This window comes from Callithrix jacchus, chromosome 3 (genome assembly GCF_049354715.1).
Source record: "Callithrix jacchus isolate 240 chromosome 3, calJac240_pri, whole genome shotgun sequence".
NCBI classification, from domain to species: Eukaryota; Metazoa; Chordata; class Mammalia; order Primates; family Cebidae; genus Callithrix; species Callithrix jacchus.
In genome coordinates, this window is record NC_133504.1 from 40,880,729 (window position 1) to 40,906,056 (window position 25,328).

General features: G+C 36.7%; 1 long non-coding RNA gene across 1 annotated transcript in view; it reads left to right on the forward strand.

Moving 5' to 3' along the window:
- The window catches only part of LOC108590790 (uncharacterized), a 104,915-nt gene that overhangs the window by 1,936 nt on the left and 77,651 nt on the right, over positions 1-25,328 (forward strand). The window lies entirely within an intron of this gene.

Here is a 25,328-nt window from a genome sequence, read left to right on the forward strand (position 1 = left end):
GTCAAAAAGGAGCAGCCAGACATGTTCTTCTCTGAGTAACAGTGACACAGTTTCCTGGAATCCCAAAATGGAGACATTCTGCAGGAACAGCCAGGACTGGGAGTGGCAGGAAGCATGGAAATGCTATATGGCTTATCCAATCAGATGCTCTTTTTAGGACTTTGACTCTTAGAGAAGAAGTGAGATTTGACTCCTGCAGAAAGAAACCTAGAATTTGAAATGAGTGTAGTGTCTAGGGTGTGAGAACATCAGCCTGCCTCAGCCACAAGCACTTGGCTGCCTGAGGATCCTGCTGCCAGCAGCCCTTCATTCCTGCCAGTTTTCCTGGCCAGTCCTCAGCTTTCCATTAACCATGAGTTCCTCCATTCTGCTAAGAATTCTCTCTCATATTGACGATGGCCAGCACCAGTTTCTGTTGCTTGCCTCCAAGCACTTTATATGACACACAGGGTGACTTCATCTTATTTATGGAAGCTTAGAGAGATATTGATTTCTGCAGTACTGAGGATGCAGTACTCAGCACTGAGGATGGCAGAGATGGAAAAGGAACAGTATTTCAAAATACATGTGTCTTCAGTGATCTTAGAGGGTCAAGTTCAATAGCCTGAGGATGGTAAGATGTTACATTGTAGCAGATCAGGAAATGAGTAACTGGTGAACTGAAAGAGGCTGTAGATACAAGCAAATTTAAGCAATTCTAAAATACTAGGGATTTTCAAATTTGGTTACAGGGGACAGGATGTGCATGCACGAGTGGCGAGGTACAAATGTCATGGGGAGAAATGTGAGAAAATCAACATGGCACTTTTAGAGCAAATCAAGAAAACACATAACAAAGTGTGTTGGTGGGGATGGGGTGGCCCAGTGGAGAAGGAACCCATTATAGCCACTGAATGAATAGAATTGATTCCAACACATCACATATGACAATATGCTGCGTTTTTACTATGATTATCTTCATTTGTACCACTACTACCATTGAAATAAATTATACTACAGTGGAAAAAAAATAAAGAAATTGCTAATACTAACAAATTTGAAGGGATTATGTTAATAATTAGTTTTTTAAAATTGAGATGAGGGAGTCATACTTTGTCACCCAGGCTGGTCTGGAACTCCTGGACTCATGCAAGCCTTCTGCCTCAGCCTCCCAAGGAGCTGGGATTTATAGGCGTCCACCACTGCCTAGCCTGATCATCAGCACTGCTGACATTTTAAAAAAAATCAATGAAAGTAATCTCATGATTATTGAGAGAACATCCCCCTCCCCAATTCTTGCAGATACCCAAATTGTAAAATATTAATACTTTTAATATTTGAAAACTCCTTACTTGGGGTTAAGGAAATATGCTCCTCTAGAAAGTGAAAATCAATGTTGATGTACTGGTTAGTTTTCTTGACAGATCTCATTTTTTTTCTGTCAGAAATAACATTTTTGTTCCATAAGTCTTTAGTGGTAACATGAATGAACATAGAATAGCTTTACTTTCTTTCTTTTGCCATTACTACAGATAGATTGGCCATGTTTTGTGGGGGATGGTTAGCATGTTGCTATTGCACAGTTGTCAATGCATTCATAAAACATTACTTTCGACAATTCTGTGGAAAGACTTGTTTGCTTTTCTATGTCAATTATTTTTTGAATTGCTTTGAAGTAATTCAAAAAGTCCAAAGAAGATTGAAAAAATGATGTTATAAAATTATAAAATCTAAAATAAAGCAAACAATAAAAGGAAACGTTATTTTTTCAGTTATTACTTGACATATGGCTTCAACATGCAACCACATACAACATGCAGAATACAGCCCAAGCCTTTACGGTGCCTCTAGTCCTTCTCTTAGTTTTAGCATTTTATTCTTAGCACCTGGCACTGTTCTGGGCACATGATAAATACTGATTTAAATGAATAAATACATGGATATATGGTGTTTAAAATTTTTTTGATTATATGACTATGACTTCTTTGTAACTAGTTTCTATAATTTCAATTTACTACATATAAATTCCAGGAGTGAAATAGGTAGTAACCTCTTTATCTTTAAAAAATTGTGAAATCTGAAGTTTATCAAATAGACTGACATTACAAATCTCTGCATGTAGCAGAGGAATACTAACCTTTCAGTAGAATACCAACCTAACATCCTACTGAAAGGTTAGTATTTTATATATATGTGTGTGTATGTAAAATTGTGTGTGCATATATATGTATGTATGTACACACACACACACACACACACACATTGAATGGAATGCTGAAGAAACTCATTTAAAGGCCTTTGTTTAATTATCTTAAAGTTGCCCTTTATAATAAGGTAATAAAACTAAAACTAATCATGAGGGGTTTTTCTTTGGTGACTTAATAATCACCTCACTTTCATAATAATAAATTACTTTTGTACATGACAATCATTATTTAATGATCTGGGACACTACACATATAGGAACAAGTTTGAAGACATTTGAGAGTGAACAGATTCTTTACTTCCTTTAAGAGCTGTTTCTTAAAAACTGAATAGTTTAAAAAGTGTTCTATGATTGGACCAAACTGAGTCAGAAAGATGAGTTAGGAGGAAAAGGGAAATGGCATTTGGCACGTTCTAAACTTGCGCAAAAGCTATGATTTAATACTGCCTTCAAGAAATATATCTATTTGCATTTTTTCAAAATGCATCATATCATGACAAAATTTCCACAAAACTACATTTTAAAATGGAAAGTGTTATTGTCTTTAGTTTAGAAATAAAATATCAGAATATCATAAGTATCAGTAAACTTGATACTGCAGTCATAGAACTAATAAGCAAATTAGGGACTAATACTAGAGATTCCTGTCTACTAAATAAATGCTCAATATATGCATCTTATTTTCTCTTTTCATTTTTTAAATTTTAATACTATGAGTATTTTCCAGTAATGGAAATGACGACTCTCCTAACTTTTACATGAATGAGATTTTAACAGCAGCATTTTCAGGTCATGATGTTAAGAGTAAAATGACATTATTTACACATACTTTTTCTCCAACAGCAATAAAGAGAAGATACTTTTGTTACATGTGTTAGGATTCACCATTTATGCCCCAGCCACAATGTGATTCCTTGAATTATAGAGCTAGCATAAGAACTAAAATGACAAAAAGCAGTGGCTTACAATTGGGATATTTTATAACTCTTTTGGAACCTACAGGGATGGAGCAGTAAAAATACTTCCATTAAAAGTCAGAGGAGTCTTTCAAAAGCTTTCGTGAGTTACACCTTTTCCTATATCACAATATCTTCAATGTGCTTTTGCCTTCTCCAGATATTTTTTTCCATCCTGCAGTGTAAAGAGGCAAAGCTTAACAAATAAACCTTTTTAGGGTCTGTTTTCTCTCCTTCTCTCTGAGGATCCTATCTAAAACTGGGGAAATCCATTTTCTATCAGAAGGAAGAAGAACTGCAGTAATAGAAAATATCTAATACCTTAGAGGAGATCTTAAAGTCAATTACCTAGATAAACAAAGAGAAAAAGAAAAATCTTTAAATATCAGTCAACCTTGAATAAGAATGTCAGATATCTGCTTTGGATACAAAGACAGAAAAGATTCAATTTTTCTGCTAGTCAGCATAGGACACTAAAAATCATCGAATGCTAAGTGTCCTTATGATTCATTATTAAGTACTAGGGAATTAGCCTTTGATATTTTTCTTAGGATTCCTCAACAGTGTTAGACCACTGAGTATCTCCTGAGACTTCCAAAGTCCTCACTATTTCCCATCTTTTTCTCTAATCCACTCAATCCTTGGTTCAAACAATTAGCAATGATAAAGATCATCATTTATCCAAATGGATTTTTTCAGGACAAAATGCATTGTCTTGTGGGTTGTTAAGAATTTGGGATAGGCATATATAGGACACGGCAGGGAGGAAAGTTTTTAGCTGAGGTACATTTGAGAAAGGCTGGACTGAATAAAGCCAAAGCATTTGTATAGCACAATGAATTTTCAAACCATTGATACATTAATAGCGTTTCTAAAGCACGTTTAATCATGTAGCCCTGTTAGCCACCACTCCCTGCCTTCACCACTGTGGACGCCATCTAAATATTTCATGAGACTTTAATATTCTCCAATCTCGACGTGCAAATGCTGACACAAAGGCTGCCACTTGCACCATGTTGTGTCCAACAGATCTGCAGCCCCAGCACTCCCCGTTTCCTATTATAGGCTTTTGAAATATTTCCTGGTTGCTGCTATTCTGTCAAATGACCTCAGAAAACTTGGAGCATGGCTGAAATCATTCATCCCCAATAGCATCATGTTCCTTCCCTCATGCAGATCAGATTGCCTTGCTTCTTAGCCTTGCTTCCTAGTTATTCTCCACATTTTTTTAAAGATAACCTGCCTTTTTTTTTTCCTTTGCCTGCTCTATCACCCTGACTAGAGTGCTGTGGTGTGATCATGACTCACTGTAGACTTGACTTGCCAGGCTCAAGTGATCCTCCCACCCCAGCATCCCAAGTAGCTGGGACTCAGGTGTGTGCCACCAAACCCAGATTATTTTATTTTATTTTATTTTTTTATAGAGATTGGGTCTCACTATGTCTCCCAAACTGATCTCAAACTTTTGGGTCTTGACCTCCCAAACTTCTGGGATTACAGGCAAGAGCCACTGTCCCAGGCCTTGTTTTCCAAGTTCTGTTCAAAGCACCAGAGATAAGATTCTTACTTTATTCTCTCCTAACTTAGGAAAAGTAGAGATTTTTAAATTCTTGTATATTTTCTCTCTCATCAACCATGCACTGTATTGCCTTATTTCGGGACAACTTTAGTCCAATATACATATACACACTGCTCTATGTTGCTCTAATTTATCAACACAGCATTGTTGGTATAGTAGAGACCTACAAAAACAGTTATTTGATCCTTTCAAATTTCCACTGAAAAAATGACAGTTTCAAGCATTTATCTGTGGTCTATTTCTTAGCATCCTATTACTTATCGGTTACCTATGAGAGAAAAAGGCATGTTTTTCTAGATCATTTATTATTACCTCCCTCATGGTCTTTTGTTAGTATATTCTCTTGACTAGGAGTTTCTGCTGAAGTGTGGTGGGAGGGGGTAAAAAGGAAATTCACAAATAAGAATACAAGTCAATCGTGGGTGAAAGTTCTAATTACTTTTTCACCTAAATAGGAAATGACATCTAATTGTTGGCCTTTCATCAGGTTAACTGGCAACATAACTAAATTACCACAGTGAGAGTATTGTTAACATCACAATTTGTTTGGAATTAGGCTGTGGGAAAGAGGAGTTTCTACAGAAAGTTAAGCCAAGTTAAACAGAGAAGGGAAAAAATTACTGCTATTCCCTTTACTCCAAGTCTGGGTTAAAGGTTGATTATGTGGGAAGATGCCAAAGGGTCAGATATGCAAAACTCATGGAATCTGGCTTCCTGACAAATTCCTAAATATAAATTATGGTTTCAAGTACTTTTTCCTATTTTGTTCCATTAATTTGGGAATTCTGATATAGATGATTATCAAAACCCAAAGGAAGTAGTTTATTCTTTCTTACAAATGGTTGGGATATTTACTAAGTAAATAAAAAGTTAATATTGTAATGTATTTCTGCAAAGATATTTATATGGCTTTAGAGACACTGTATTTTTCAGTTGGAAAATAACATACAACTATCCCTTAATACATTTTTATACATGTATGTTGTCTTCATTGAATCTTTAGAGAAGATTCCTAATGGAATAGAACATTTCATAAAAATTTATGTAGTCTTGTCTTAAGCTGAAATATAAAGCTACATTAATTTGGCATTCTTATGTATTATTTGGAAATTAACTTGAAATAGTATTACTAAATAACGTAAATTACTGAAACAACTGTAGGAATAACTGCTGTAGCTTAAGTCAAGGGTCAATTTGATGACACCATCACTGATGTTATTAATGGATACTTACAGTGTGAAATAACTTCTCTGAGATCAACCATGCATGAAATTGACTTATTTTTGCACAGTTTTGGTCCAAAATACACATTTCTCTATTTCGCTCTAATTTATTGATATAAATATTATAGCATTGCTGGTATAGTAGCCTCATATGTACTGATTATTGTGTTACAAAATATTGTCTCTTTTTTTTTTTTTTTGAGATGGAGTCTCACTGTCACCCAGGCTAGAGCACAATGGCGTGATCTCAGCTCACTGCAACCTCTACCTCCTGGATACAAACAATTCTTCTGCCTCAGCCACTCGAGTAGCTGGGATTATAGGTGCCTGCCACCACTCCCAGCTAATTTTTGTATTTTTAGTGGAGACAGCATTTCACCATCTTGTCCAGGCTGGTCTCAAACTCCTGACCTCATGATCCACCCTCCTCAGCCTCCCAGAGTGCTGGGATTACAGGTGTGAGCCACCGTGCCCCACCAAAAATAGTGTTTCTTTTCCAAGAATCATAGTGCTGTTATTTTCATTTTAATTTTTATGTTCTTTTGGTTATTCTTTTTAGAATTGAAATTCCCTAAACTTGAAATCCGAAACAATTTCTTTCTTTTCCTTTTCCTCTTCTTAACCCAATGCCTATGGCTGCCCTGATTTAAGTCTGTTTTGAATTGTTATTTTGGCCAAGAGCTGATAATTTTTACTCATAGTTCATTAATCCTACTTTAGAAAGTTTAAAATGTTTCCAGAAAGGATAATTTTTTTCCCTTGTTAACCAAAGGCTGCTGTTATTTGTCCTCTGACAGTAAGTAAACAGGAATGCCAGTAAGTGTGGAGCTAAGATCAGATACTAAGTCTACAATTTGATGAGAATAAACAGACCATACATACTTTTTACTAAAAATGTCTTTTTTCAATTTATTTATTTATTGAAAAAAATAAATTTTTCAATAAATGTATTTTTATTTAGCTTCTGCTCCTGAAAAGGTGCAAAATTATCTGTCTTCTACAATATACGTTAGCCTTATTCAAATAATGCAGTTTCAAGATGGACTCATTGACTCTATTATAAATAAAAGTACATTTTAGATGAAATTAATAACAAGTTAGAAGAAATGGAAGATACATAAAATTTTATTTGGGTGAAAAAGTTAATAAGTTCTGAATTTTATAGCTAACTGTCTAGAATCAATTATTCTAGACAGTTAGAAATAGAAAAAAAATTGGAGAAGCTGGAACTGTTTTCATTCTAATTATTGATTGCTAGTCTTCCAGCAGCTCTGAAACCCATAAGAGAAGATGAAAGGCAATTTCTTTTGTGTTGCTTTTGTATAATTCACAAATACACACTTCATGTCAGGTTTTAAAGACAACTGACCATTTGACACAGCATTTCCCACCCAACCCTTTACATTCTCTGATATAAATTTTATTTTTCAAAACTGCCTTTGAAAAAGTAGATTTAGACAATATACACTCCTTCCTAAATATAATGTGTTTAGTGTTTCTGTATATGCAAAGTGGAATCTTGTCTTTTGAATGATAAATGTTTTACTGGAGTGCTCGAAGTGAGAAAAGAAGGAAAGTAAACGGGAAAGTAGAAGTGAAAAAGAAAGAAGTTGTAGAAGCAGGATAAGTTAAAAAGAAGAAGAAGAGAAAGGAAAGAAAGGAAAAGCAGAACTAAGAAGATTGTTGTGAGAGGGAGAAATAAGAGTAGAACTGGAGAAAGTCAACATCTGGCGAAAAGAAGGAAATGACAAAAAAAAGAAAAGAAAAGAGAGAAAAGGGGAAATAAAAATAGAAAAAGGGTAAAGAAAAGAGGCAAAAATTAGAAGAGAGAGTAGTTTGTTGTCAGCAGATGTTTTGTCGCCGAAGCTACTGCTGAAGATCCAAACTGTATTCCTTTCCCACTGGGGATGGTGACAGTCTTTGAGACTGACAGTGTAAATGAACAGCTTATCTTCACATGTACAGGACAAGACGAGACTAGATGATCTCTCTGCCTGCCCTGAGACAAATGTATATTTAATTTGTTCCCCTAATCTATGTTTATCTTATCTTATGGGAAATGCACATTGACTGAGTACATAATTGACTCTTCCTCTTTCCCTCTTGCCTTCTATTTCCTCTTTGAATAGTGAGGTCCTCAAAACCATCTTTGGAGAAAGCACAGGCCACAGATCCTACTGTGACATGTGTCTCTTTTTCCGGGGTGTGTCCTCAACCCTAGCAAAATAAATCTTTAAATTAATTGAGACCTGTCTCAGACACGTTTTGATTTACCCATGTATGAAATTTTGATCTTGATCAGGCCTAATCAAGAAAGAAACAGAATATTTTTCAACTTTCGCCTAAGAGCATACCAGTTGTCCCTTATCTATGACCAAGAACTTCAGCATTGACAAAAAAAGGATATTTTCTTCCAATCGAATTTACTGATAAGCATTAACAAGGCTTTCTCACACCAATTAGTTCTCATTAGGGAAAGGAAATAATGATGTCAAATTTCAATTGCACAGGATTTTTAAATTAATAAATCTTAAGCTAATAATTTTTTTAAAAAATTAAAAAACATGTATATTTAAAAAGAAAAAAAAAACAGCTGCTGATGTAGCATAATAGCTGTTGAAACTGGATTGTGTTCAAACTTCAGAGACATAGTGATGACTACCTTCCCCTAAGGATGGCTGTGTAGATTCCATGGACAACTCATATTAGAATGAATTTTCCTTGTGTCTCTGAAACTAAATAGTTTATCCAGCTTTATAAATCTTACAAGTCATGTCACTTTAAATCAGTTTACTGACAAGTTTTGATTTGTTGCCCTATCCTTCCAAGCAAATCCCACTTGCATACAATCTACTTTCAACATTGACACCCTCCACTGCATACATTTTCAGACATAAAGGAGACAAAACATCCCTATGGTTTGCTACTGATGATGTTGGCACTTTCAACATTCAGCCTTGACTATTAATTTTGAGCATATAACAAATAAATAAATGGCCACCTCATATTTCTCTTGTTATCCAAGTCCAGATACAAAATACAGGATTTTGATAAATTATTCTTAAGTTCAGACTGATCATACACTCAGGTTAAATAATACGGGTTCTCATTCTTCATTTTACAGATGAGGAAACTGATAACTAAAAGGGTTTAATAACTTAAGCTTCTAAAAGCCACAATTGCTCCATAATTTTGGATTAGGTCCTCAAATTTTGCATGAAGTTGCTAAAACTTCAGATAGATCTTTAACCAAAAATTTGCGCTTGTACCTTCTTTAGTTACCTTCTAAATATAAAATTTATACTCAAATTAAAATCTTAATATTAAATTTAATGTTATAAGCCACATCATTTTTATCAATATTAGAAGCAGAAGCTATGTTCAAGCCACCGGTTACCAGAATTCTCATCTCCAAGAACTCATCCTGCTGTATCAACTTCATGATATCAAAATGGCCAGCAATGGACACAGAGATGGAGGATGAGAAAGAGAAGTGGAGGAACGGGACTTGACTTCAGGATTCTTATGCCATAAGATGTTAGGTTTATCTTCTTTCCTGTCAGAAGTGTTACTCAGATTTTAAAACATCTGTTCAGTTGTGTGTATTCCCGGTACATATTAATTGGTATATGAATGAGAGAGAATGTGTGCTCTGCAGTCTAGTTAAAATGTCAGAGTCAGAAAGAAAGGGTGAATCCCATTAGAAAAATAAAGAAATCTTACTTTTTCACACACTTGGGGCTAAGAAATGATGAAAACATATTTTTACATACATGGGACTTCTATTTCCACTATTTGCTGTGCATTTTCTGTCTGCCAGTCTGGAGATGCCGGAGAAGGGGATCCAGTTTTAAAAGGAAGAAGATAAATTGGAACTAGGATAGGAAGGCTCTATCAAACCATTCCATTAAACGCTTATCTTTTAGGGTTGCACTCAGGATGCCTGCTTCTGCTTCATGAATGTGTCCTTGCATCCCATAAAGCAGAATTAGTTGATGATTTTGACCACTCAAATGTACACTTTTTCTGTTACCTCCAGAGTCTCTGTGCTTGCATAGTAATGGATTAACTCTAGTAGTTGTGAGTGAGAGGTGGAAAATGATAATTTTGTTTAAACTCTTACTTACCTGATCTTTCCATTAAATCACCAAACTCTTATTCTAGCTCCAGAATGGCATATGCTGCTCTAATGGGGAATAAATTTTCTAAATTTAACATTATTAATAGGAGAATCAAATGCATGAAATTTTTTGATGTTTTATACTTACTTAAGTATAAACATGCAACTTAATATACACTTTAAAAAGTATATACTTTTATTTTTAAAAGTATAAATATATGTTTTAAAAATATCCAAGCAGATAGACTCTTGAGATCTAAGTTTCTGCATTGTAATTACAGAATCAGATTATTTGATATCACCAATCTGTATATTTGAGGAAAAAATATAAAATAATTTATCTATTGCTTTTTAGATTTTCTACATGTTCACACCTGGAAAGCAAAACTTTCTTGGTGCTGGGAAATAGCAATAACAAAATAGGGGAAAATGGCCTCATGGAATGTAAATAATATTGGGGAATAGAAAATAAATAGAACAGATTAGTAAAAACACAGTCAGATAGTAATAAGTGCTGAGGAAGGAAAGGAAATCACAGTAAGATGATGAGGAATGGTGGTGTTTGGGGGGAGGCAATATGGTTAAGTTAGATAATGTTTGTTAAGTAAAGAATATGTGAATGCAGACCTGAAGGAAGTGAAGGAATAATCTCACAAAGGAGAAAAGGAGTTGGGACCAAAATCATGATCAGGGCAAGGTCCCTTATGGGAGTTACACGAGCAGGTACAAGAAACACTGAAAAAGCCGGTGCAGCCAGAGCAGCATGAGCAAGGGTGAGCATGGCAGGGGATGAGGTCAGACACATGGTGAGCGCAGCTCTCACTGAGTGCATGGGGAGTTTCTGGGAAGGTGTATGAGCAGAGGACGACAGTGTCTGAGTGAGTTATACTTTGGCAGGGTTCTTTAGCTGCTCTGTTAAATTAGATTGAATGGGTAAAGGAAAAGTATTAGGAAAACTAGTTAGAAGGCTATTTTAATAATGTACGTAAGAAATTCTGGTGGAATCGATGAGGGGTGTGTGAAGTCGTCAGTCTTGGTTTTAGAGAGAGTCTTGCTCTGTTGCCCAGGCTGGAGTGCAGTGGCCCAGTCCTAGCTTACTGCAGCTTCAAATCCCTGGGCTGATGATTCTCTCCACCTCAGCTTCCCAAGTAGCTGGGACTACAGGTAGGCACACCACCAAACCTGGCTAATTAATTTAATTTATGTATTTTTGTAGAGACGGGGTCTTGCTATGTTTCTCGGGTTGGTCTCCTAGTGATCCTGCTGCCTTGGCCTCTGGAGTAGCTGTGATTACAGGCTAACGTCACTGTCCCTGAGCCATTAGGATTACTCATGGATAAGGATGTGCCTGTCAGCAAAAGACAGAAGTGGAACATGACCCTAAGGATATTTGCCTAAGCCACTGGGATCATGATAATGCCATAACTGATATGAAGAACAATCCAGAATGACCAGGTTTAGTGGGTGTGGGGAGACTAGATATTAGGAGCTTCGTTTCAGACCTTTTAACTTTGAGATGCCTCTTAGACATCCAAGAGGGAAGGTCCGGTAATCAGTTGATTATGGAGTTCATAGAAGAGATTATAGTGAAGAAAAATTTGGGAATCTCCATAAAATTAAAGGGAGACAAATGAGCATAGTTTTGCATTTTTCTTTACCCACCTTCAGTGGAGAAGTACAGATGGGTAATAGACTAAAAATGGGAATTGAAATGTATTCAAGGAAATGATCATTATTATTGGCAATGAAATTTTGGCTGGTTAAGAATGAAAATGACACTAAGAGGAGATTGAAAGATGATATGGTTTGTCTGTGTGCCCCTCCAAAATCTCATCTTGAATTGTAATCCAATTGTAATCCCTATGTATTGGGTAGGACCTCATGGGCGGTGATTAGATCACGGGGGCAGTTCTTCCGCTTTGTCCTTATGATGGTGAGTGAGTTAGCTTTTCCTCCCTTCACTCATTCTTCTCCTCGCTGTTGCCATGTGAATAGGATATGTTTGCTTCCCCTCCCATCACGATTGTAAGTTTCCTGAGGCCTTCCCAGCCCTGTAGAACTGTGAGTCGATTAGACCTCTTTGGTTTATAATTACCCAGGCTTGTGTATGTCCTTACAGCAGTATGAGGATGGACTAATACAAAAGACAATGTAAAGTATGTGAGCAATGAGATTTAAGGCCCAGTGTAGTAGAAAAATTGTTAGAGTTATAGTATTTGAGCTGTGTAAGTGGGGAGTGTATTAGGTTTCTCCAGAGAAACAGAACTAACAGTGTATCTACAGATATCTGAAAGGAGATTTATCATGGGAATTGGCTCACGTAATTATGGAGGCTGAGAAGTCCCACAGCATGCCATCTGCAAGCTGGAGAACCAGGGAGATCAGTGGTGTAACTCCCAGTCTGAGGCTGATGGTCTGAAGATGGAGAGCGCTGATGTTCAAGGGTAGGAGAAGATAGAATTTCAGCTCAAGATGAGAGGGTGCATTTGTCCTTCCTCTGCTCTTTTGTTCAATCTGGACCCTCAACAAATTGGATGAGTCCCACCACTATTGATGAGGGCAGATCTTCACTCTGTCTACTGATTCAAATGCTCATCTCTTCCAGAAACACCTTCGCAGACACGCCCAGAAAAAATGTTTGCCAGCTATCTAAGGATCTCTCAGCCTGGACAAGTTCACATGTAAATTAACCATCACAGCTGGAAAGATTTAATGTGGTATCCGAGAATTAGTTGTGTGAAATTGATATTATGAGAACGCTGAGATGTTTGGAAATGACAAAATGAATGACTGAGACAGGATAGAGAATAAGATCATTAGAGGATAGAAGCAGGAACTGAGGAGAAACAGTTGCATTGCATGAATCACCAAGGATGAAACTGATATTATCAACTAGCAAGGCAAGACTTGAAGAGAATGACAGTGAACAAATATTCAGTTTCAAGTCACTATGTAACAACTCAAGAATTCATTGACTTAATAATTTATTATTACCTCTTGTAGTTTAATGTGATAACTAGGCTAAGTTGGGCATGCCTTCTTGGAGTCTTTCTTGCTGTATGTGACTGGGGGCTTTTCTGGGACTGTCAGCTATAGTGCCTTCTCATGGCCTCTCAATGTTACTTGGATTTCTCGTAACAGGTGGCCTCAGGGTAGTCAGCCTGCTTTCATGGTGACTCTCTTCTAAAAGGCAAGAAGCAGAAAGAGCCATGTAGACTAAGAGTTATGTCTGGGAATGGCAGGTAATACTTTCACTGTATTCTATTGATTAAAATAGTCAAAAAAGCCTGAAACAATTTAAGAATGTAAAGAAACAGACTCTAGTATGACATGGGGCCATCTCAAGGTTACATTGCAAGAAAAAAAAAAGAAGAAGTTGAAGTTGGGGTCATCTTTAGAAAATACTGTGAGCCATAGGCAAGGAATAAGTTTAAAGCATAAGGTATTAGTGCCCTAGATGGGTGGAGGTGGCAAGGGTAATAGTATAAAGTTCATGACTACAAAAAGGTGTTATTTAGTTATAAATGAAGGCTGGAGCAGACATAGCCAGTTGACTACCAATATATATTTCAATACATATTTTCCCTCTCTTCTTTGGTAATAGAATTCTGAACTTATTCATTGAGATATTGTGTCTTAGTAAGGTGTCATTTATCAACCTAATTTGTAATGAAAGATAGGTAGACAGAGATTGATAGATGGTCAATGAAACATAAATGAAGGGTGTTCAGTGGATATCCAGGGAAGCTCTTTAAAACTGGCAAAAACATCTGATGCTTGCCTCTTATGGCTCATTCCCTTGGTCTTATCTGTCTCTGGAATATAGTTATATTAGTTTTCTTTTCTGCATAGTAAATTATCACAAACTTAGTAGCTTAAAATAATATACACTTATTATCTCCAAGTTTGTGGGTGAGGATTCCAGGCACAGCTTAGCTGATTTTCAACTTCAAAATCTTCCCAGGCTTCAGTCCAGATGTTGGCTGGGGCTGCAGTCTCTCTAGAGGTTTACAAGGGGAGGATCTTTTTCCAGCCTCCCTTGGGTCGTTGGTAGAGTTCATTTCGACTTCAGTTTCCAGGTGCAGGTCATTCTCAGGTCCTAGGAGCTACCCACAGTTCCTTGTCAGGTTGATTTCTCCAATATGGCTGTCCACTTTATGCAGCTTGAGGGGAAGACTCTAGGGTCGGTGTGCTAGCCAGATAGAATGTTCCATAATGTTACATAACTATGGCAGTAGCATACCATCATCTTTGCCACGTTTTGCTGCTCAGAAGCAGGTCACCCGTCCTGCCCACACTCAATGGGAGGAGATTCTACAAAGCATGAGTACTAGAACACGGAGGCTGTGAGAAGTCACCTGCAGGTTTGTCTGCTACAACATGTGTGACAATCACTATTCCAATAACTATCCTGTGATCTCGAAGATGGGAATTAAGTGACAAGAAAAGCAAAACTTAGGTCCCTGAGGATTTCACAGAGGTGCTAAACCAACCTTGGAATAGCTGCCTCTGGTCTATTACCTGAGAAATTAATCTCTCATTTGTGTAAGCCCCTCCATTTTTATCCCTGTCTTTAGTTGCTGAACACAATTCTTTACTGATTCAGGGACTAACCTTTTCTTTTTTTGCCACTTCTAAAATTATATCTTAGGCCTACCATTGCATGCATCCTCTTCTTTCTTTTCTACAAAACTCATGAGAGACTAATGTTCCCTTATTGTACATGATCACATCAATTACGACCGCTTCCATTATTAACTACAAACTACTGAGTCCCAAAATGATGGCTCCATGATCTTTTCTTTAGCTCTTGTATTTCTTATCTTTGATATGCCCAGACACTTTATATTCAAAAACACTATCTTTTCAGTTGCCTAGATCAGAAATATGAAAATATCTCTTCAGTGTGATTGGACACATTCCCTTTAAGGTTTAAGTGAATAATGCTCTATAATGTAACTCAAAACTGAGAAAAAGCAGATGGTGTTTTAACACAATAAATGCCAAAAGTTATGCTGCAAGGAAATGTAAATCTCATCTCCAGAACCCATATGGACCATTGGCAAGAGATTAACCATTGCCGTGGAAGAGCTCTGCTATTCCTAGATGCTCTGGCAAGACTACCAAAAGCAGAGAGATCGAGAATGACAAAAACCAATCTGTGGATCCCAGAGCAAGCAAACACATTCCAGGAATTGAATACTCACTTTCCCAGCCAGGCAGCATAAATGCCTGGGGAAGAGAATAGTCATGATTTACAATGCCTCTAGAACAGCACTGTTCGAAGAACTTTCTGCAGTGATGAAATATTCTGTATCTGTTCTAACAAGGCAGCTGCTTGTTACACATGGCTATTGAACACTTGAAATGTGCCTGGTGTGACTGAGGAACTGAATTCTTCACTTTATTTAGTGATAATTAAACTAGATCTAAATATCCTTATATGGGTATGGACTAACATATTGGACTATGTAGGCTGTGAACTTCACTAGCTATGCAATCTGTGAAGTCTCCTTTGATATATTAGGAGGTTGAGGCGGTGCTACCTGCTGGAGAAAGGGCAATGGAAGCCTTATCCTGACAGGAGCAATGAAAAGACCAAGACAGGTGGAGTGTTGAAAAAAGAATAATTCCACATTGGGTTCTCTCCATACAGTGCTTAACATCCTTTACTTAACAAGTTAAAAGGGGTTTGGAAAGGAAATTAACAAATTTTGGGGCTATAATGTATATATTATTTTATTATTTTAAGGACATTTGCATGTACCAACATCCTAAGTACCAACGAAAAGTATGTAGTCCTTTCATGGAAGATTTTTGTTTTAAGCAGCACTTTAAAAAATTATGACAATAGTTAAACATTGTTATGATAAAAGATTTGGAAAATATGAAACACTCTTAAAAAAAAATCACTGGTAATCTCATTACCCAAGAGTTTACTTCTATAACACTTTTAGTGTGTAATATAACCTTCCCATTTTTTCTGTATTTGTGTGTTTGTATTCATGTGTGTGTGCGCATGTATACATACATATATCCAAAACATATACAAGTACGTAGATGCATAGATCACATTTGATACACACATGTCAGTGCATGTAACACAGTTGGTCTAGTACGGCCTTGTTCCCTTAACAGTAGATTGTGAACGTATTTATAGGGTTCTCCTTTATCTGCAATGTGATTTCAAATGGGAAGCCACATGACTAAATGTTTTACCCTTTGGACTTTGGAGCTGAGCTACCTGGATTTAGGTCCCAATGTGTGAGTTATCTATTGTGTAGTATCAGGTCAGTCCCTTAACCTTTCTGTATCTCAAGGTTTCTCAATTCAAAAGGTTGCTGTGATGACTAAATACGTTACTATATGTAAGGCATGTACTACATCTGGCACTACATCTATGAACTATTATTATTATCATTATTAATGGTTGGATACTATCTTATCCTATTAATAAATCATAATTTAAATAACAAATCTCAAAATATTTCATGCCCATGAAAACTTCTTTTTAATGCTTATAATATATAATGGCATATACCTGCATCTCTCAGAGTATAGCCATTATTCTAATTCATTCAAGTAATGGTTTATGTTATAAAAGATCAGGGGAAGAAAGTAAATGAAGTTAGTTTGTTCTCTGTTGAAAGCAGATATTTTTTAAAAAATAAGGTACAAGTACATAACTGTTTTAATGCATATATACATAGAAGTCATTTATGTTGGCATTTTTACACTGTAAGAGTTTCAAGAGAAAATATAAAAGAAAAATTTCATGGATGTGTTTATACAGGTTTAAGAGTAGATAGTCTACCAAATTTTTATATATGCAGCATTGAGAAGTGCTGTCTTAGAATTAACATGGTGTTAGTAGCTTGGTTGTGTTCCAGTAAGAACTATCTATGCACAAACAGCAACTCAACTGGAAAAAGTCTCCGCAACAAAATTGGTTTCCAGAACATGAATTTCACAGGGTACGTTGGTTCTGCTCTAATCAAGCAATCCTTAGTAAATAATTCAAAAGCACATCTCCATTGGCAATTTGCTGACACTGGTTTTCTTTTGGCACAAATGGACAACACTGATTTAGGAAAATAATCTGACCAGGCGTGTGAGCGAACACAGTGCCTGACAGGAAATCTGTCTGAAATGACTGACTCTTCAGTAGGCCTCCCCTGTTATCTAGATATTCCAATTCCTGTCTTGGGAACATGAGAGACTCCCATGGTGCTGAGGGTTAGTTTCCATCTGTGACCTGCAAGGTTAGACTAAGAAGGAGAAACTGCCTGACCAGGTACATGAGTCCTGCTATGTAGTCATCAAGGTGTGGAGCTCCTCTTTATAAATATATTGCAGAATGCAAGATAGCTCACTCTCAGGGAGTATATTATATTAAAAACCCTCTCTTTACTTTTCTAGCTTTGCCAAGTTTATAATTATATACTCTCTGAATTATATACTCTTTGAATTATATATTAATTCTCTATGAATTGCATTAAATAATTTAACATGTCTGGCAATGACTCAAAACCTAAGACATGTTTAGGAAAATGCCCAAGTTTCTGTGGTTTTTGGTTCTAAGAATACTGAAGCCTTAAAATCAGAGACATGGAGTAGCTGCTGGCTTGTGGCCAGTGTACTTGAAGTGATGGTGGTTATGCTTACTCCAAAGATCAAGAAAAAACCATTTTTCTGAGGCTAATCACCTTGAAAGTGTGATATTTCTAAGCTTTGCATGCTTTTCACTTTCAAAAATATTTCGAGGTAACCAAAAGTACCAGTTAGTAATATAAAGTGGGTTTTTTTCAGAAGCATTCCAGCTAATACATATAAAAGAAATGTGGTAACTAGAAAAATCATCAATTTGCAACTTGTAATGCAGTAAATGACACAGGCAACAACAAAAATTTGCTGAGCTAAGGCCAACATGAAAAGGTCTTCATCATGAGAAAAATAAATATAATTTGATTGGACCCTTGCATGGTTCTACCTTTGCTTAAAGATGTCCTGATGGTGTTTCTGCTATCTTCTGTGTTCTCTTCACTGCACATTCTTGTTCCTCCCTCCGTCCTTCCTTGAATCCTTTCTTCTTTCCTTTGCTCCTCTAATAACTATTTATTAGGACCATGTTGTGATTGGCATTGGAGATTCAAAAACTGTCAATGTTCATTCCTTGTCCTGTTCTTCCAGGAAAGTATTGCATAAAAAAAGGGAAAAGCCAGCGGGACATGGTGGCTCACACCTGTAATTTCAGCACTTTGGGAGGCCAAGGTGGGTGAATCATGAGGTCAGGAGCTCAAGACCAGCCTGACCAACATGGTGAAACCTGGTCTCTACCAAAAATACAAAAATTAGCCAGGTGTGGTGGCATGCACCTGTAATCCCAGCTACTCAGGAAGCTGAGTCAGGAGAATTGCTTGAACCTGGGAGGTGGAGGTTGCAGTGAGCCCAGATCATGCCATTGCACTCCAGCCTGGGCAACAGAGTGAGACTCCATATTAAAAAAAAAAGAAAGAAAGAAAAGAGCAAGAGCCAGACACCAGTAGGTTTGAATACCAGGTCTATCACTTATACGCTGTGGAATTCGGGGCATGTGACTTAAGCCCTCTGAGCTTGATTTTTCCACTTAGAGTTATTGTGAAGATAATTGAGAGAGAACTCTCAAAGCCTAACACAACCACATAGTAACACAAGCATTTGAGAATGGTAAGCCCACTACCTTTTTTGTTCCTCTGCCCCACACACTGGTGTGTGAGAACAAAGAGTGCTTTCACTCCTAGCCCTGTCTCCAGTGTGGGATCTTTGGCTCTGCTTGGACCCAGGACCTGGACACTTCTGCATTAGCTACCCCTGTTGAATCACCCAAAGCCCCTCTCATGATCTGTTCATATCAGGCTTAATCACCACCAGTTGAAGAAAGCACACAGGCAGAAGCAAAGGGAAATGGAATCTGGTCCAGTGATTCCAATTTAGCCTCCTTTAACCAAACAAGTATGCTCACTTACACCACGTGCACCAGTTCTGAGTTTCGTTTTTATTTTCATAAAAAGTGGAAGCTATAGATGTGATTATGATATCTGATATACTTCTATAAACATAATATACTTTTGGAAATATCTTTTCTTCCATGATATGTTACCTCTAATGATAATAATTAATACTTACAAGAAAAACACATTCTCATCTGTCCTGGCCTCAAGCCTTTCATTCTTCTTTCAGTCTGACACTCAGTGGCCTCTGTAACTCTTGAAACCTTGACTGCCTATGAACTTTCAAATCTGGAAGAGCCGGTTTCTTTACATTTTTCATACTCTCTTTTGCTTTCTGTGTCATGTATATAATCTACAGTTTTAGATGGTTCTGAGGGTTTTAGTTTCTCCCTTTCCCCTTGTTGTTCTGATAGGGGCAAACAGGTTCTGGTGGGCTTTGGGTGGGTGTTCTAGATGACAAATCTCCGTAGGAGAGAAACAGAATTTGCCTCAGAGCCTGTCTCCACCTCTCTCATCAGAAAGGCCTGTGCACAGGAACCTGAAAGTGAGGTCTTTAGGCTAGATAATGTCTTCCATTTCTTACGTGATATGACATTGCAACTTTTCACTATTTCTATGGGAATTCTCTTGTGAAAAATTGCTGTAAACCATTTTATTTTTTAAGTCAGGTATGATGAGGGAAAAGGGCAGGGCAATCAATGTCATACAAAGTGCTGGTGGCATTCTTTAGACTGGATGGTCAGGAATGGCTTTGCTGAGGAGGCAATAATTGTAAGCTGAGATGACTGCTCTACTAGCGTCTGGGGAGGAGCATTGGAGGCAGAGAAAGCAGCAAGGCCCTAAGGCAAGAAGGAAGCTAACAGGTTGGAGAACAATAAGGACAATTATCAGACTGAAGCATAATTAATGAGGGCAGACTAGTAGGGATAAGTAATTGGAGGCCAGATAGATAATGTTCTCTTACAGGCCAGCCTTATGGTGGGCCAGGACAGATGTGGTTGAGATCGTCTTCTCCAGCACTTTAAGGAGCTGTGAGTTGAGGCAGGGGTTGAGATTGCTTCCTTAAATCTGGAGGCCAGCAATATCTCCAGAAATAATGCTTAGTATTCTAATACCATGATACACTGCTGGAACCACTTGCAAAAGACTTAAATTCAAAGTATAACCTAGTGTCTTTTATATGAAGAGCGTTCATTTAAGAATAACCCAGGAGGCAGAGGCTGCAGTGAGCTGAGATCATGTCACTCCATTCCAGCCTGGGTGACAGAGTGAGATTCTGTCTCAAAAACAAAAAACAAAACCACAATGCGATACCACCTTACTCCTGCAAGAAGGGCCATAATCACAACATCAAAAAGTATTAGATGTTGGTGGGGATGTGGTGAAAAGAGAACACTTTCATATTGCTGGTGGGAATGGAAACTTGCACAACCCCTAAGGAAAACAATGTATAGATTCCTTAAAGAACTAAAAGTAGAACTACCCATTTGATCCGGCAATCCCACTACTAGGATCTACCCAGAGGAAAAGAAATCATTATACAAAAAAGAACAAAAGTATATACTTGCACACGCATGTTTATAGTGGCACAATTTGCAATTGCAAAAATATAAAACCATCCTAAATGCCCATCAATCAACGAGTAGATAAAGAAATTGTGCTATATATATATGTACTACGGAATACTACTCAGTCATAAAAGGAATGAAATAATGGCATTTGCAGCAACCAAGATGGAATTGGAGATGATTATTCTAAGTGAAGTAACTCAGGAATGAAAAACCAAACATATCTACTCACTCGCAAGTGGGGGCTAAGTTATGTGGATCTGAAGACATAGAATGATACAATAAACTTTGGGGATTTCGGGGGGGGGCAAAGGATGGGAGGGGGTGAGAGATAAAAGACTACAAATTGGGTCCAGTGTATACTGCTCATGTGATGGGTGCTCCAAAATCTCAGATATCATCACTAAATGACTTATTCATGTTACCAAACCCACCTGTTCCCCTAAAACTTATGGAAATAAAAAAGAAAAAGAAAAAAAAACAGTTATAGTCTACCCAGTCTATTTTTTTTCCAGCAAGTTGCTTTTGGTCAAAGGATACCACATAAAATCAACGGTAATAAACTGCAAAACAAACTCCAAGATAAGTGACAAACTTCAAAATATAATGCCACTGAATGTGAATGTCCACTAGGTAACAATGCAGGTTTTGAACATGGAAATGAATAGATCATATTTTAATTTGCAAACATGACAGGCAATATCAACTTTTATTACTGAGAATTTCATATGAGTACTGTGCGCTAACTGATTGCACTACTGGAGCTCCTTATTACTGAGAATTTCAAACCCAAGTCCCATTGTAGTTTGTTAACTGATGATGTAATAGGATAAGTTGCTCTCACAATTAAAGTAATTAATGAATGTAGATTTTAAGAGTAGAATGTTAAGGACAGGGTTTCATGATGTAGCTTAAGAGTAAATATTATATATTAAGGATTGAGATAATTATTTTTAAAAAGTTTGTTGAGAGATATCTACTAAACTAGGTAAATGTTTTGCAGACAGATTACTGTTTTAGTCTTTGCTCTCCTACATAGAACTCATATGAATTGCTAAAAATACTTTGTCATGGCTTAGGCTCAGTAACTTCATCTGCAAAATGGGAATGATCATGTCTCTCTGTCAAAATTATCTTTGCTTAATAAATGAGATAGTGTTTGACAAGTCTCTACTAAAGTAAACCCATGCTCAGTAGTCTGCCCATCCTCTCTCCTGTTACTGGAGCCTCCCCTACCCACAACCCACCCATACCATAAATGTAAGGCACACCGAAAACTGATATGCTTCAATAATGTGGTTAGTTTCATTTGGGTTGTGTGAGTTACTCATCAGAATGATTTATGATGCATCTTATCCCAGAATAGTTTTGCATAGATAATGATTTAGATGCCTGTCCAGTCCTTCCCTGATAAAAAAGAGATTCATCACAATAACATATTAGGGTTTAAGTCTTAGAATTAACAAAATGAAAATTCACTGAAAAGTTTAGCACAATTTAATACATAGCCTTAAAGTAATGAAAGAGAATGGACCATGTTTCAATATATACGCTATGTACCAATATGCCATATACCAATGTTTTATATATAAAAAATAGTTACTGAGGTCATTGATGCTATTATGCTGAATGAATCAATTTTTAAAAAGGAGAAAATAATTAAAATAGCTAGTTAAGGAATAGATAGGAGTTAGGGATCATGGAAATGAAATTTTGACTGTTTGTGTTCCCAAACAAAGAGCAGTACTGTTGCTTTATAATTAATGAAAACCGAGGAATCTTATCATCTGCATGCCAGACTGAAAGAAATGGCATATAATAAATTTCTCTTCCTTGTTCTTTTGCAGTGTTTCAAAGCATGTACCTTATCTCCAGGGAAATGTAGGCAGCTTGCTTTTAGTCGGTATACTGATTAAAGGAAGGAAAGCCAAAGGCACATTTGCTCAAAACATGTGGAACCAAATTTGGCAACTCGTTTGCCACTGTGTGGTCTGTACTCTGCTACCTTGCTGATGCCATTCTCCATACTCTGACTTGAAGAAAAATCAGCTTCACAGAATATATTCTTCTCCATTTGTATTATGAGGTAAAAGGTAGCATGCACTTTTAAAGCTGAACAAAAACAAATTTTAATAGATGCTAAGTTTATATTAGTACTATCTCATAGATTGACAAATAATTATAGTAAAGGATTTGGAATACAATCCTACGTAAGGACTGAAGCGGAGGACTGGGGAAGGCTCTCCTAACGCAAAAACAAACAAACAAACAAACAAACAAACAAACAAACAAACAAAAAACACCAAAAAACAAAACCCAGAAAAGTGGTGAGTTGCAATCAGTGATTACTAGATTTGCTTGGATTGTTAGTAACGAGGGAAAATAGCAACCAGCTGGTCAAGATTTATGGCTGTAGGTGCACACTATTCCCAAACCACTACTTGGGAACTTAGAAGAAGAAATATTTCTAAGAAGAGAGAACGTTTTCTCTAAGTTCTGGTTTTGGTATGCTTGGTCACTATTGTGAGGGCATCTGTGTTACTCAGCTGACCCATCACAGCAAATATATCTGTATCCTTTCCTTAAATGGAGCAGTAGATCCTATTTGCGTTTGTCTCCCACTGTCCCCTTCCCTGGGTACATCTAACTATAGTACTTAAAGAGTTTATGCATTATATAGGGAAAGTAGCTTTCTGCTGAAGGAATTTTAGCCCTGGTTAGCAGGAAAATAATGAGTTACTTTGTAAGAAATGTTACTAATTAATGAGATGATGAACCAACTGCATGATTCACATCCTTGCTGCAAAGAGATTTTACAGGATCATTGAAGGTTTGGTAACAACTGTGCTTTGCTAATTAACATAAGTTAAATGTGAATGTTGTAGAACATCCTAAAACAACCTAAATAGCAACTGTAAATTTTGTATATAAAATTTCTATGAAAAAACACTTGCTATTAAACAGAACCATATTTCTTAGGCCGAGTGTGGTGGCTCACACCTGTAATCCCAGCACTTTGGGAGGCCAAGGCGGGCGGATCATCTGAGAGGTCGGGAGTTCAAGACCAGCCTGGTCAACACGGAGAAACCCCATCTCTACTAAAAATACAAAATTAGCTGGGTATGGTAATGTATGCCTGTAATCCCAGCTACTTGGGGAGGCTGAGGCAGAATTGCTTGAACCCAGGAGGCAGAGGTTTCGGTGAGCATAGATGGCGCCCTTGCACTCCAGCCTGGCAACAGGAATGAAACTCTGTCTCAAAAAATATGCATATATAAAATAAATAATAAAAATATTAAAAAACAGAAAAATATTTCTTATAACCTACACAATACCATCATAATGTATATCCTTTTTTATTATTTGGTTAAAAAAGTATACCAAAATTTTGACTTCTGACATGTCTATAAGGTATGTTCTTAATGCTGCTCTTAAGATCCAGCAAGACTGTGAAGCACCTTTTGTCAATCAGCAGAGTTGAGTACATTCAATATCATTTTAGGACCACATTATTTGCTGAAGATTAATACTTGAAAATATTTTATTCATATAAAGTGTTTTTTTCTCCAAGCTAAGCACATCATTAGAATTGCCTGGGGAGTGAGGATTTTAAAAAATAGATTCTTTCCTGGAACATTTGATTTACTGGTTCTGGGGTTGAAATGAGGGATCTGGGTGTTTAAAAAATTCCCTGGTGATTGCTTTGGTCAGGCTGATTGGGAAACACAAATACAAAGAATGCATATCCCTACTAATTAGAATATCCTATTTCCCATGTTGTTAATACTGTCTTCTCTTACATATTACTGAGTAATAGGAGTTGTCTTCATTCTTGTGGGGTTTGAACATGTGAGGGTTCTCAAGAGCTGTTGCTGCCACTTTGATGTTTCCCTGCCAGCTTAAGACCTACCTTTTAATACCTACTGTGGAGGTAGTGAACCAGGTGGGCTATTTATGTGCTAGCCTGGCATGTCTTAGGGGCATGGCATGCCAAACTTATTTCTACCAGTCTATTATTAAACAAAAACTAGAAAAGGGAAGTTCGTAAAACATAGCTTTAGAAAAATTGTCCATCCTAAAAGAAAATATGAGTTCAACAAATAGGTGATTAATAAAGGTAAGTGTTACCTTGAATGTTTTATTTAGTGGACAGAATAAAATTTTGGATACTGAGCATAAGTCTCTTTTTTTCTTTTAAAATAACAACTACTTCTCTATTTGCTAAACTTGCAATTTGCTTCTTTCCATGTCAGGTTTAGTAACAGGTACAAGTGATAAACTTCTGGCTTTTAAACAGAAGAGAGGTTTATGCAAGCATAATGTAAATATTAGAAGAGAAAAAGAACTGACGCTATTAGAAGCCTGTAAGCTGACATAAACATTTTTAAAAAGCAAGTTTACAAAACAGATACAATATAATTCCACTATTTTACAATAAAAATAAATGCATTAAACTAACACCTGTATGAATAAAGAAAAATGAAGACTGGAAGCAAATATATCAAAATGTCAATAGTAGTTTTTCCTGATTCTGAAATTCAGGGTATTTTACTTTTATTTGCCTTTTTTATTTGTATTTTAAAACTTTTAACAATTAAGATGTATATTTATAATAAAAACTAAAATTATCTTGAAAAATTCACATTGTTTTTCCTGAAACAGTATTGAGAATATGTTTTTTGTGACTTGCTTTTCAATTCCTCTTTA